This window comes from Ctenocephalides felis, unplaced genomic scaffold (genome assembly GCF_003426905.1).
Source record: "Ctenocephalides felis isolate EL2017-DRISC unplaced genomic scaffold, ASM342690v1 CF-g0.4_SCAFFOLD_03573, whole genome shotgun sequence".
Lineage (NCBI taxonomy): Eukaryota > Metazoa > Arthropoda > Insecta > Siphonaptera > Pulicidae > Ctenocephalides > Ctenocephalides felis.
The window spans coordinates 8,554,683-8,570,107 of record NW_020539727.1 but is presented as its reverse complement, the minus strand read 5'-3'; the positions used below and the strand labels follow the sequence as shown (position 1 = coordinate 8,570,107).

The 15,425-nt window shown below is 26.5% G+C and overlaps 1 protein-coding gene across 1 annotated transcript in view; it reads right to left on the bottom strand.

Annotated features, from left to right (window-relative positions):
• LOC113389459 (pro-resilin-like) overlaps nucleotides 1-15,425 on the bottom strand; it is a 72,222-nt gene that overhangs the window by 56,274 nt on the left and 523 nt on the right. The gene's annotated exons all lie outside the window — the stretch shown is intronic.

The window sequence follows — 15,425 nt, the reverse complement described above, 5'->3', positions numbered from 1 at the left end:
GTTTTCCAATCTTTGTGTAGAGTTGAAGGTTGTTTGGTAGTAAGGTCAAAGAAATATCTACAAAGACGTTCTACTGTTTATTTATTTAGCAGTGTGAAGATCATCTCATCTCATCTCATAATGACTTTATGGGGAAGGTGAAAAATGATACTGGACGATGTGGGAAAGTTGAAGGACATTGTTGATAATGATCGTAGCAGATGGAATTGACAACCTTATTGGGTAACTAAGAAATAAGTTATGCAAACAAAATCTAAATGATAGATTTTGAATCCAAAGAGTCAATATGAAACATTCTTGTGAAGATCAAATCAAATTTTAAGATTTTGTATCCAAGCTATCGATACGAAACAATTTTAATGTAATTTATTTTGTGAAGACAAATTAATTAAATGAATTAAATTCCAGTTTTATGATTCTGTCTGCATAAAATATAATCAAAACATTCTCCATATCAGTTGTTCTTTGAAGACAAAAGTTTAAGATTCTCAAACCAAAAAGTCCAAACAGAACTTTCCTCAATTGTTTTATGAAGGTGAACTGAATTTTTTAGATTTTAGGTCCTATTTTTACGCCATTTACATCCAAAGATTTTACAAGAGAATAATTTAATGTTAGTTATTTTATGAAGACGAACTGTATAAGTTTTAGAACTTCCAAGATTTTGATTCCAAAGTATCAGTCTTTTTAGTCAGTTGTTTTGTGAAGACAAACTCAGTAATTAAATTTTTGATATGAAAAATAGAAACAAAACATTTTTGTTGTGAACTTTAAACTCTAATTTGAAGATTTTGAGCTTTAATAGTAAAATTTTGAAATCTAATGGTAAGATTTGGAGCTTTAATTGAAAGATTTTGATTTGTAACTCAATTTTGAATATATTGAACTCGACTGATTTTTGAAGATATGGAACTCATTTTTTCAAATTTGAAATTTGATTTTAAGATTTGAAACTCGATTTGGAAGATTTTCAGCTCTAGTTGGAAAATTTTGGACTGAATTTTAAATATTTTGGACTGAATTTTAAAGATTGTGGAGTGAATGTTAAAGATTTTAGTTTAAATTTTAAAGATTTTGGAGTGGATTTTGAAGATTTTGGACTGCGTTTTAAAGATTTTGGACTGCATTTTAAAGCTTTTGGACTGCATTTTGAAGCTTTTGGACTGCATTTTGAAGCTTTTGGACTGCATTTTAAAGCTTTTTGACTGCATTTTAAAGAATTTTAAACGTTTGCAACTCAATTTTGAATACTTTGAACTCAATTCTGAAGAAATGGAACTCCAATTTGAAGATTTAGTACTCTAATATGAAAATTTAGTTAGTACTTGAATTTGAAGATTTATTACTTTAATTTTCTTAGTTCTTTCAGAAGATTATAAATTCTATATAAAATATTTTAAATTCTAATTAAAAGATTTTAAATTCTAATTAAAAGATTTCAAATTTTAATTAGAAGATTTCAAATTCCAATTAAAATATTTTGAGGTCGACTTTGAATATTTGAAACTCAAATTTGAAAATTTGAAGTCAATTTTGAATATTTGGAACTCGATTTTAAAGATTTGGAACTGGATTAGGAATATTTGATGTCAATTTTGAATATTTGGAACTGGATTAGGAATATTTGATGTCAATTTTGAATATTTGGAACTCGATTTTGAATATTTTGGATTAAATTAGAAATATTTGATGTAAATTTTGAATATGTAGTACTCAATTTTGAATACTTAGTACTCAATTTTGAATACTTAGTACTCAATTTTGAATATTTAGTATTTAATTTTGAATATTTAGTAATTCACTTTCAAGATTTAGTAATCCAATTGGAAGATTTAGTAATCCAATTGGAAGATTTTTAATTTGAATTAATTTTTTTTAGTTCATATTTCGAATATTTTCAGCTCAATTTTGAATATTTGGTAATTCAATTAAAAGGTTTTGAGCTCCTATTTTGAAGATTTTGAGCTTCAATAAGAAGATTAGAATTTCAAATTTCAAAAATTACAAAAAATGCCCTGGCTTAAAAAGAGAGAAATGTTCAGGCTAGAATTTCTACTGAACAAGTCCAGGCTAAAAATAGAAATTTTGGGACTATTTTAATCAAATAATGTCTCGGGCAAGAAACGATAAGAAAAGCCCTTAAAAATCTCCACTTCACTCCGTTAAAAATTAGTTGTCCATTTAGTTAACCATAATTCATAAAATGCATTTTTTATAATAGTTGATACATGATGAAAATCGATTCTAGCATTTCAAAATTGAAACAAATAAAATAAAAAAGTAAATTTTAAAATGAAATAAAATATAATGAACATTCTGCATTAGGTTTTATTAATTTATAATCGTATTATTTTAATTAAAATTAAATTATTTTAATTGATATGAATCTGATGTGAAAACTCCTACAATAATTCAATAAATTAAGATGAAAATTCAAATTATGACACACTATCCTAGTTTTTTTCACACTCCACCGCTTTGTATAAAAACCGAAATTACTTGATTCGCAATATTTCTACAATCACCAACAATGTGGCAAAAACGATCAATTTCCAATTATAAACAATGCCAATTATTCTTTCATAATATCAATAAATCTAATTGAGCTGTTATTATAAAATGATTGTTTTCACAATACAAATTACAAAAGGCTAAACGTAGAGATTGAAGCACCTTGAAGAAAAATTAATTTCGAAATTTAATAAAAAAATAATAGTTAACCATGTAATTGCCATCAATTGATCATCAACTAGGTAATTGGAAAAATGATTTATTTTAGAAGAAATAAGTACTAGCTGAGAAGTAATAATTTATCATTACAATATTCATAACTTAATTTGTAAAATAGTTCTATAAAACTTTTTTTTACATTTGATTTTCAATTTATTAATACTATTTGTATTATTTCATTATCAAATCTAAATTAATCTTTACAAATTCAAAATTATATATTTTTTAAATAATTTAAAGCTTTTTGTAATTTAATAAAAATCAGACAAATTTTGGAAACTTAAGAATTTTATCGGAAAATTAGCCACTCATTCTTTTAAGTTTAAATCAAAATATAGAAATATTGAATAAAAAAATGCATCAAAATATAAACTTTATATGCAATGCAGTATTATTTACAACTACAAAAAAATTTAATGAACAACTGTAAAGCAACAGTATATAATTTTTTTTTTAGTAAATGTAACAAAATGAACCACGATTTTTCCACCAGCTCTCTCTCTACTTATCTATTCCTACATGTAGAATGCCTAGTTATGTGTTTAGCATTGTCTAGCGATTTTATATAATTAAATTTGCCGCTGTTGCGACACACTTCAATCGCAGCTGCAAACACTAATACAAAGTCGACGACAAATTGCTGCGGCAACACCAATATTAACATCGGGCAATACAATCATTAGCGACGCATTGGTATTTAGAAAATCATTTTTATTGTACATATTTTTTATTACTTTTATGCAAGAAAAAATGAAATTGACAAAAATTATTTATAATTAAAAATATACAGATGTGGTTACTCTAAATTTTTGTAAATTATGCTATGGTTCAGACAAATGATTGGTTACTTCTACATCTACACATTAACTAAATAACAAAAGTTTAGATCCTTAATTAAATAGAGCATTGGAATCTCTAGGTTTGAGTGAAATTCAGTTCAGACTTTTTTCTAAAATTTTTGACGGTAGAGATACATTTTTTGTCAGCGTTTTTAAATAGGCAAGTGAATGCGTTTTTAATTTTTTATCATATATCATGATAGTAATTCTCGGTTTTTCGTATTATCCATTATAATCTAAAAATACACTATTGTGAAATTTCCTGATAATAATATAGTAATAATTTAAATCTTCTTATATTTTGTGTTAAAATATGAACTGTGTTCTAATAATCAAAAGTGATTTGAAACTGTCCTATGCTCTGGAAAAATACTAAAAACATTTGATATTCTTATTTATGGATAATTTGCAATAGTTAGCGATATTTTATTTACTTTGTAATGTAATTAATTTATTAATGAGAAAGAGTGGGATTGAATAAGAATGACTTCCAAGAGTAAATTAAAAGTAATTACAATTGAAAAAAGGCTTAGATTTAATGAAAAAATTGCTCCAAAAACCAATTCCAAACTAGTTATTCAATAAACATATTATTTGTAAACTACAAAAATATATAAATTTCAATTCCTATCATTTAAATCAAATCATTCTGAAATCATATTTTTTTATTAAATTTTGTTTTCAAATTTCAAAGTCAAGTCAAAGTGACAAATACAATACAAACGGATCATTATACCTTTTTTGTTCATTTGAATGAAGTATAATTCTGCAAAGCGTCTCTGAGTCATATTCGATTTTTTTATGATCAGTTTTCATAGTTTGATTTTGATTCTTATTTTTGGAATTATGTATATATATATATATATATATATATATATATATATATATATATATATATAGGGTAGTCCTTAATATGGACATTTTCTAATTTTATTGCTCCCAGGGGATCAAATGCTTCCAAATTGATAAAAAAATCTTCTATAAGTTTTAGCTCTTAATATTAACTTTTAGATAGTGCGTAATTCAATCAAAGCTTCGTATGGAAATAGTTTGGAAAAAAATTCGAAAATTTTAAAAATGTTTTTTAGGTATAACATAGCGACAAATGAATTAGGTGACAATTCGTGTCATCTTTTATCGAAAATTCGACGCTCTGCAAAGCAGATTTTTTATAATTTGTTTTGTAGAGCGTCGAATTTTGAATAAAACTCATTAATTTGTTTGCTAAGTTATATCTAAAAAAACATTTTTAAATTTTTTGAAATTTTTCTTATGCTATTTTCATACAAAACTTTGAATTGCGCACTATCTAAATGATAATTGACAATGTTAAGGGCTAAAACTTTCAAAGGATTTTTAATTTTGAAGCGTTTGAGCCCCTGAGAGCAAGAAAATTCAAAAATGTCCATATTAAGGACCACCCTAATATATATATATATATATATATATATATATATATATATATTTAGGAGTATTAAATATAAAATTTCATATAAATAGTTTAGCGTACTCATTAATAATGTATAGCTAATATGCTGTTTGATGATTAGCATTTTGTACTTTTATGCAATTGTAACTTTTTCTCTAAGAAATCCTACTACACCAGGTTGCAGGTTGCAAAATATGTAATTAAATTCCATCCATCCATTCAATGCAAATTTCCAGTTTCTTTAGAATGCAGCAATAGAACAACATCATCGCATCTTCCGCGAGAGAAATGTCTTAACAAAATTGCAAGTGCATTTATTGGTCGTTGCATCTTCTTCCCCGAGGCTGGGACTAACACTCGAGAAATGCGAGGGTTTGGCTTTGTTCTTTCTATATTGTGCACTTCAGCAACACTTGTGTTTTAATATCATATCGAATTATCGATATATTTCATAATGTGATGAATAGTAATTTATTGAAGCCCACTCGATGAATAAAATCGATAGCAAATGAATGAAGAATGGAACGTTCGTGCCATGTAATGTGCCTACGCCTCGCGGTGCATTGTTTTGCATTGTTGCCGATGTCAATACAACAAGGTCAATATTAAATGACTTTGGCTAGGCTATAACTTTATTTGTTGGAAGTACTTTGCATATATATGTACATCGAGTATTATTCGAAGCATATGAACTGTATTTATAAGAAATGACTTTCGGTTATAAATCGGTTTTCACTTGTAAATATAGTTAGCAATATGTTTACTAGTAAAAATAACCCTTATCCATTTTATACACCAATAAACAATAAACCTTATTATAGAACCTCACTACTATTGTAATAAATAAAACTATCGCATAGAAATGAGACAACTGTTTAGATTGCTACTAGTGATTCCTGGATTCGTGCCTTAAGGCAAAATGCTGGAACTTCCCGTAAAGAATTATATATTCGAGGAAAAAAATGAGTAATCAATAAATATTGATCAATTATTATTTACAATTGTTTTAAACATTTTCAAATAAATAATTATAATCACTATATATTTTATCGTTCATAAAATATACAGAGACGATCTTATTGCACAAAACACTTGAAAAAGTTTACATTAGCAAGAGGTGCCGAATAAATCCAGCTGAGGATATATTTCTTACGATCAGAATAACGCTTTTGAAATATATACATTTTGAAACTGAATTGTAAATTTAAAATTCATATTTGTAATATAAAACTTTGTATATTTTTGAAAAATTAAAAAAGAAATATTCCGAAAATTTTCATATTTGTCTGAACCGTACAAGTGAACTTTAAAAATTTAAAATCTTGGTACGGAACTCAGCAAAATAGTAACAAAATTAGTACTCATTTTTAAAAACTTCATCCAATATCTGATAATTTAATGTGCATACGTCTAATGTTCATTTTTGACCACCAAATATCATTTTTTTTTTACTTTTTCCTCTGTATCTCCGAAACCGCTAGACCTGCCTTACTAAAAATTTCATTAATTATTCATTTCGTCAATACAAGTAAAATGTTTTTTTGAATCATTCAAATCGGGTGAGAATGGAGCCTCTCAAAAGCTGAATCACCGTTTGTGGCATTTTTTGCCCCGTGTCTTGAAACGGCTTGACCTGTAAATGCCAAAAACTAATCAGCACGTCTCCTCATCAATAACAATCGAATGTTTTTTGAATCATTCAAATTGATCTATGCGCCTGAAATCGTGGACGAAAAATTGTATCCAAACATACACACACACAATCGCTCTCTCTCTCACACACACATCAATTTTTTCTAAGGTATGCCAAAATGTTCAGAAACCTCTGAAACGTAAAGATGTATAATGTATATTCGATTTTGTTGCGTTTACTATAACTTACCCTATGGGAAGTTAATAAGTGTGACTTTTCTATAAATTGCTTATCCGAGAATTAGCCCATAAAAATATTTATATTCCTAACAAATGTATTTGTACATGTACTAAAATTACCAGATCTGCATTTCCACAATGGTGCTATAAAAACTAACAATTAAATTACTATTCACATTACATAAACACGGAAACATTTAACACTTTAATTTGTCATCTGAACACCTAAACTTCAATTATTCTCAGTTTATCGCATTTTCACATCTCCGACAAATGTCGTAAGAACATTCGAAGCATCAATACAAAACGTTGTAAATCGATATATAATTTATGTTAAAATTATAGCTCAGCATTCATAAATCTCTAATAATGTTTTGATAATAATAATCGAGGAGTTATTACAAAATTTCTTAGTACGAATGCATAAAGATTCTAGGCAGTCTTATTGCTACATTTGTGTTTGCATTGAAGAGGAAAATGTCACAGGATTATTGCGATTGGATTTTTTTGTATAGTGAATGTAAATATCAAGTATATAAATATTTATTTATATTTATGCCAATATTATGAAGTAACAACAATAAGTGTTCATAAATAATGCAAAAATATTATTGGACTAAAAAAAATTGATGACCAATGTAAAATTTTCTGTTCTAATTCCTCAAAAAGTGTTCTAGAAAATTTTTAGTATAAACAATGAACAGGTAATTGAATTGTAGAAGTACGTAATATATAAGTGAAAGAGACAGTTAACACAAATCAAATTGGCAGTTCACCTACTGCAACGCATGCCACATATGAATATTCCTGGGACATATTAATAGTCATTGCAAGTTCCAGTGAAATATAGTAACCTATAAATCCATCGCTAATATCTATAAATTGTTTTAAAAATGTTTCAGCGGACTTGGCGAATAAATTTAAGTTCTTCTATAAGCTCAGATTTTTTGTATCAAAATTCAGCAAAAAACGTTAATTAATATTATAATAATATATTTAGTGAATTAATTAGCTTGTAATTACTTGTGTCATATTACATTACTTCTTATCAAAGAAAAATGCAACTGTGTATTTTTCACTATTTATATATGGGTCTGACACTAAAAAGTACTACAAGAGCCATGTCAGGCATACACTAATAACAAATGTTTTAACTAGTTGATATTGGTATTTTGCCTTGAGGCAAGTTACACGAACTTCCCGATATGTGTAAATAATTGAATTAATCAATAAAAAAACTAGTGGGGTGGGTGGCATCGTGCCTTAAGGCAAATTGCTGGAACTTCCCGCACCGTAACGAAATGTTCGAGGAATACTGAATGTTTTCAAATAGATTATTATAAATATTGTAACATTGTCTAATATTTATAAGAATTATATAAACTGAATTGCAGAGTTGAAATTATTTGTTTAAAGTATATTAGAACTATAGTCAAAATTAAAAATAAAATCTGAATTATTTTCGATCTACCAAAAATTAAAAAAAAAAAGAAAAAAAAAATAGTAACAATTTTTTTTCCAAAATTAATTATTTTGTTAAGACAAGCAGAAAGTTCTTTGAATCAATTGAATCGGACGCTTAGTTCTCTCAAAAACTGCCATTTTTTGTACATTTAGCTCCGTATCTTTGAAATGGCTGGGCCTGCCTTTGCGAAAAACTAATAACCACTTCTCCCAATCATTACTAATTGAATGTTTTTCATTCAAAAGAGATCAATAGATCAGAGATCATTCAAATCAGATGCTCCGTTCTTTCAAAAACTCGATTTCTATTTTCTGCACTTTTTGCTCTTTATCTCCGTAACTGCAGGACCTGTCTTTGCCAAAAACTAATCAGCACATCTCCTTATCAATAGGAATCGAATGTTTTTTGAACCATTCAAATCGGTTGATCCGTACGCCCGAAAACGTGGGCGAAAAATTGTATCCATACATACATACACACACACACACATCTATTTTTTCTGAAGTATGCCAAAATGTTCAGAAACCTTCAAAACGTCGAGAAATGTAAAAATTTTCAGTTCCGATTTTCGGCCCATTACAATAACTTACCCTACGGGAAGTTAATAATTAATTTATGAGTGATTAAAAGTATTCTGAGTGGATTTATTACACATAATTGAAAACGAACGAGCACTTAACGTGTTAGTATTTTCTGAAAGCAAATTTTCAAAATTCTACCATTTTTATAATTGAACCAGTTTCCGTAGGACCTTAATAGTTTAGTTTTAGTGTGTTCATTAAGACCAAGTACACGAACAAAAAAAAATTTCAAAAATTTTCTATAAATGCAAGTTAAAAACGTTAAAAAACAGTACGCGAAGGTCCAGCAATTTGTCTTAAGACACGATGCCAGGCACGACTAATTCTTACTCAAATCGATCATTCAAGTCCCAAATTTAAAAAATTCCAAGAGTGAAAATCCATTTACGATAAATTTGTTTCTAATGCATCTCTGTCCCAAAGTTTGTTAATCCTGACTACTAATCTGGTCCATAATAGAAAACAAGTCTCGACTGCCTGTCTGTCTTATTTCTTAACTCTTGTCTAAGAGATCTCGTGGGATCATCTTCTCATCTTCTTGTCTCCAGTTGAAAAGTAAAAGTAGGTGTACCTACATATACAGTGCACTGTAACAGAGTACCTAGTAATATGCAGTTACTTTCCTAAACGAGCTGCAAGAAAAAACCAAACCAGTTCGTTCGTTTTGTGAAAAAGTCTGATGAGTAGTTATCGTAATCGTAAGAAGAGTTGATACAGATCACGTGGATGGGTGAATGGTGGAGATTTCCTTTCACATTATATTATTAGACAATGGCAAAAAGATACTGATATTAGCTAATGTTGTGCAAGATGAATACATTTGTGATATGATATATGGTGGAAGGTACTTTTTGCATCACTTTGTCTACTGGCCAGTGGCATACAGAGGTTTATAAGGGCAGAGATTACAATTTTGTAGGAATTGTTTTCTAGAAAATTATATTTTGAACAGATAAAACAAATCAAGTATAGTATTTTTCTATTTCAGAGTAAAATGTCATTTACAACTACTATTATTTTATACAATCATAGCCTCAACATTTTTTAAACAACTTACCATTCCAAAATATGTCTTTTTATTGACTTCCCGAAGGAGAAGTTTGTTTTCATAAAAAAATCCGATTTGCTAACATTGTTTTCTCGACGTTTCAAGCAATTCTTAATCGAATAAGACCAAATTTGGAAAAAGTGTGTGTGTGTATGTGTACAGATTTTTTACCGTGAATCAACGTTTTCTCAAAAACGGCTAAACCAATTTCAAAAATTTAAAAGCCATTGGATGTATAGCGATGAGGACTAGCGTTTTGCGCGACGATCGGCCGAGCCGTTTCTACGTAAATAGCAGAAAAGTGAAAAATTATTCGTCCATGTTTAGCCCGTAATTCTGAATCGACTTGTATTGACAAGGCAGGTCTTGCCATTTCAAAGATCTAGTTAAAAATTAAAAAAAAATGCCATTTGGCGGTCAAAAATGATCATTAAATATATGCACATCAAATTATCTGATATTTCATAAAAATATTTTCTAATAATGAGTATCAATTTTGTTTACATTGCTATAGGTTCAATAACATTGTTTGGGTTAGATGGCGACGCGGCGCTTACGCGCTTCGATATTTCGTCCCTATGCAGCTAAAGCAATGCGATTTCTTTGAAAAAAGTTCAACAATTCCAAAATTCAAAATAAACAAACATTTTATTCAAGTTTTTCTCAAAAATTTCTCAAAGATCTAATTTTTTCAAAGTTTAAAAAAAAATATCGTGTTTTAGAAAAAATAATTTTTAGTACGTTTTAATTCCAATTTAAATAACAAATGATCACTATTTTATTAGCAAGACAAATATACTCGTCAATACAAAAAAAAATTGACACTACCCCATAGAGAGCATATTTGTTGATCACATTTATTTGGTTAATTTAGATTATTCTAAATTAAGTATCTTTGGAACAATGTTTGGTTAAACTTCTTAAATCTAACTTGTGGATAAGCCCTAATCATTACCAAAACTATTAAATAAGTCTAGTTAGACTAATGGATGGTCTCTATTTTCCAAGTTGAACTGGTGAGACCCTAACATTTTGTACAAAGTACTTACGAGCTGTGCACTTGGTTATGCAATATTATAATAATTCTATAAATGGAAGATTTTCTTATCGAACACATGCACGTACGAATATGACGACGTCTTGGCAAATATGATTTGATAAGAGTACATTCACGACGACTAGGAAATGCTTCTGCAGAATGTTAATGGTGACCCCGAGATAAAGGTAAAACATACGTGAATAGTAAAACAAAATGTTCACTTAGTAAAAAAAATATTGAGAGTAAGAAGGATATCACATTACAATTTCTGTCAACTACTTCTACTAGGAAGTCTAAAGTTTTTGCATAATCTAATAAATGCTATTGTATTATCTCAAATATTAATTGACCCTAGAGATCCAAAAATGTTAAAATATTATCACACTCACAACATTACAATTCTAGTTCCAACTATTAATTACTTCCACTAGGAAATCCAAAGTTTTTGCATATATTTTTTAATAAATGTAATTTTATTATCTCAAATAATTTTTGACCCCAAAGGTCTATTTGCGGTTATTCTAGTGTTTGTTCTTTGTGGCCCCAAAGCGAATCTTCTGTCTTTTATAAACCGACAACCGGAAGGTAAAAGTATGTTGTAAGACAATACAAATACATCATCGTGCAGGAAATTCAGTATTATCGAAGTTATACATTGTTCGACGGTGTTATACAATTTAAAAGACGTTTTTAAATTATTGTTAATGGGATATCCAGGGAAATAGTGCTGGCAAAGAGAAAAAGGATAGATAGTGTTTGCTTATATAATCGACATATGGATAAACTATATATGAACTAGTGGTGCCTTGAAACAAATTGCTCTAACTTCCCGTACCGTAATTAAGCATTCGAAGAATAAAAATAATCAGGCAACAAAAATGTTTATGAATAAATATTATGAAAACTAGAATTTTCAACATTTGTTCCTTGTAGACAAAATGTGAAAACTTATTAGATTAGACGACGTTGTTTATATATGACCAAATATTTGAATGAAATATATATATAAACAAAATCTAATTAAGCGGACCTATTGTTAGAATGAACGTAGTTTATTTCAAATGCATCAATTTTTCGTTTGCGAACAAAAATTGCAGTGACGCGCCAACCAACTCAGCTATAACGACATGCATTTGTACAACGCTATGAGCGGATGTCTAGTATTTAATCGCCAATTCAGCACTTTTTGTTCTGTATTTTCGAAACGGCTAGACCTGCCTATACCAAAACCAAAAACTATTTTCAAATATTTTTAAAATTGTGGGATATTTCTTCTCTAAGTATATTCTATATTTCTTCTATAAGTTGTATCACAACCATGATATTACTTATAATTAATAGACTACTATGTAATTTGTATCAATCAATTACATAGATAATCATTAAGTAGCAAGAGCTAGTTAATAATAATTACACGAAACAGATTAATTATAAAATATAATCCATAAATTACATGAAATGGGATTAATTAATAAACAAAATCCCATTAATGTCTATGAAAATTATCTTGCAATATTGGAAATTTCGTAATCGTAAGCTGTTCCCAGTGGAAAACTAGTTTCTGGATGGAAAAAAGTTATTAATCATTATTGACCTATGGATTTAAAGTAAAAGATATTAAAGGAATTTCTTGTGATACAGTAAATTAATCATTTAGATGAGAAATAACGAAAAGCTTGGTTAAAAATTATTAAAAACAAATTCCATGATACTGAGATTTGTTATATTAGTTGTTCCCTAGTTTCTCGATGGAAGAATCGTTATTTTGATTTATGGATTCTTTTAATTGAAGTAAAACATATTGAAGGAATTTCTTGTGATATATTTGATTAATCTTTTGATGAGAAATAGTAAGTTAAAGAACCTGGTACAACTTAACATTTTTATTTTCAATATAAGCATCCAAAAAAAAAAATCAATAATACTGATAGATGAGATTATATTTTTGTACATGGTGTAATTTACAATAATGATTTATGTGAGGTGTTGGGTTCAAAATAAAAAAAAATAAAAAGACTATTAATTAGTGATTCAGATTTGAAGAAACTTGGCAAACTTTTAAATACAAATTTAATTCAATAAAACTTATATTTCTCTTATGGTCGTTTGCTATATTTTCTTCTTAATTTTTTTCTCTTGAAATTTTTATCAATTTATTGTTGAGTTTATATTAATAATTATATATTTTAATTTAATTTTATAATATTTTACGTGTTTTGAAATAGCACAAGTATAAGATATATAATTATATGAATAATACTGCCTATTAAAAAAATATTTACTGTCTATTTTTTATATTCTTAAATGTTATATAACATTTTATTTTATGCATTTTATACCTCAAACAACACTGACAATTATATTAATATTATTTATTCGGTGCATTTTATATCTCAAACAATACCTCGAAAAATCAGCAAATAAAAAAGCAGAATATTACAATTTATTTATACGAAAATTTTTAACTTGACTATTACCTCATATTTCTACAAAATAATAGCAATTATCCGTACAAATTTCTTTAAAAGTACTTTCTCGTAATTATTTCTAATCGGCGTGTAATATTCTCAAAATAAAATTTCACCAAAAATTACCATAGAATTCATCATCATAATTTCTCATACTGGATAAAAATAATATGAGGAAAAGGTATCTATTGCATGGATATATATATATATATATATATATATATATATATAGTTTGTTTTTAACGGTTCGGTAATTTTTGAATAATCATTAATTTATATGATAGTTATTACTTTTATTTATTGTATTTTACTTTAATTAGATGGATGAAAGCAAAAGTTTGTGTATTCAAAAAATTCTTCGATCGTTTTATATGATTTTTATTCTTATAACACATGCCATTTTCAAATATCATGGAATGAAAAATAAATTCAAAAATATAAAATCTAAAAAAATTATGATATATAAATTCCCTTATTAAATTTGAAAGTATAATTTTTCCAATATATATTTTTTTAAAAATTAGTAACTTTTTGGAAAATTCACAGTTAGCAGATAATTTTGTAGATTTTTATTTTTTATTTTTATTTATTTAATATTTGGAGTAAATCTGTAATTCATAATCTAAATTATTTAAAACATATTTTTTGAATAAATGAATCAATTAAAAAAAAGGAATTATTTTTTTCTCACAATTAGTCTCAAGTTTTTTCCGTTTTTTATTTCAAAATTTTATTTCTTTGCAGTAATATATTACTGCTAATTTAAAACTGACCGATTAAAAATACATTATTTTGAAATTATTACAAAATCTATGAACAAAAATATTTGCAAATGTTTAATTTATTAAAAAAAACTACCTATAATACAAATTTTAATTTTTTTGCAGAATTTTGTTAATATTTATATTTTTAATTTGAAGTAAATGAAGTTTGAAAAAAAAATTCAAATTTTCTAATTTGTTAAGTAGTATCTTCTTATAGTTAATACAATTATATAAATCTAATAAATTTAATAGATTACTGATTTCAGTTCCACAATTTAGAAAAAGTATTAAATTATTAATATTTATTTAAGAAGCAAAAATTTTCCACATTAATCACATTTTGTATTTGTAATTTTAATTATTTGTAATTTAATTGATTTTAATTTATATTATAATTTTTTTTATAAATGCAAACTTTCAAAAAAGTGACAAATTTAATAATAATTAAATACGTTAGTATAGATTTAAATAAAGACTAGTGTGACAAATTAAAAAACAAACTATTATTAAAAGCAGAATCACTATTATTAATTTTATTATAATTCTTCTATTTTGTACTAATATAAAATTTTTATCTGAATTATTTTATTTAAAATATTATCCATTAAAATAGTGTATAATTTATTGATTGAATTCGTATTTATATTTTATAATATATCGAGTATGATAATATTATTATAATTGATATAGTAATAAAAATTAATGTAATTAATAATATTAAATAATATCAATTATTTAAGATAAATATATAAATGTATAAAAATTAGTTTAGTGATATACACGATCTCAAAGTATGAATTTATTATCACAATAGTTTAAAAATTTAAAAATAGATTAAAAAGTTAGATAATATGAATTTTATAAAATTTATAAACGGCATGAAATATTTTGATTTTAACTTCCATGCAATTTCTATCCAGATTTACTAATTAAAATACAGAATTTTAGTATTAATTATTTTTTTAAAAACCAAAGTTAAACAACAAATTTTAACAACCGAAATTTTTTTATCCCTAAAAATATGAATTAAGATACAAAATTTTGAAAACTATTACATCAGAAAAAGTAAAATATAATTAGAATATAAGAGAAAATAATTAAGTTTCACTCCATGGCGAGAATTGTAGTGTTGCAACCCAATTAATTTAAATTTTGAATAATTATTTCACATTATCAAAATTTAAAAAAAA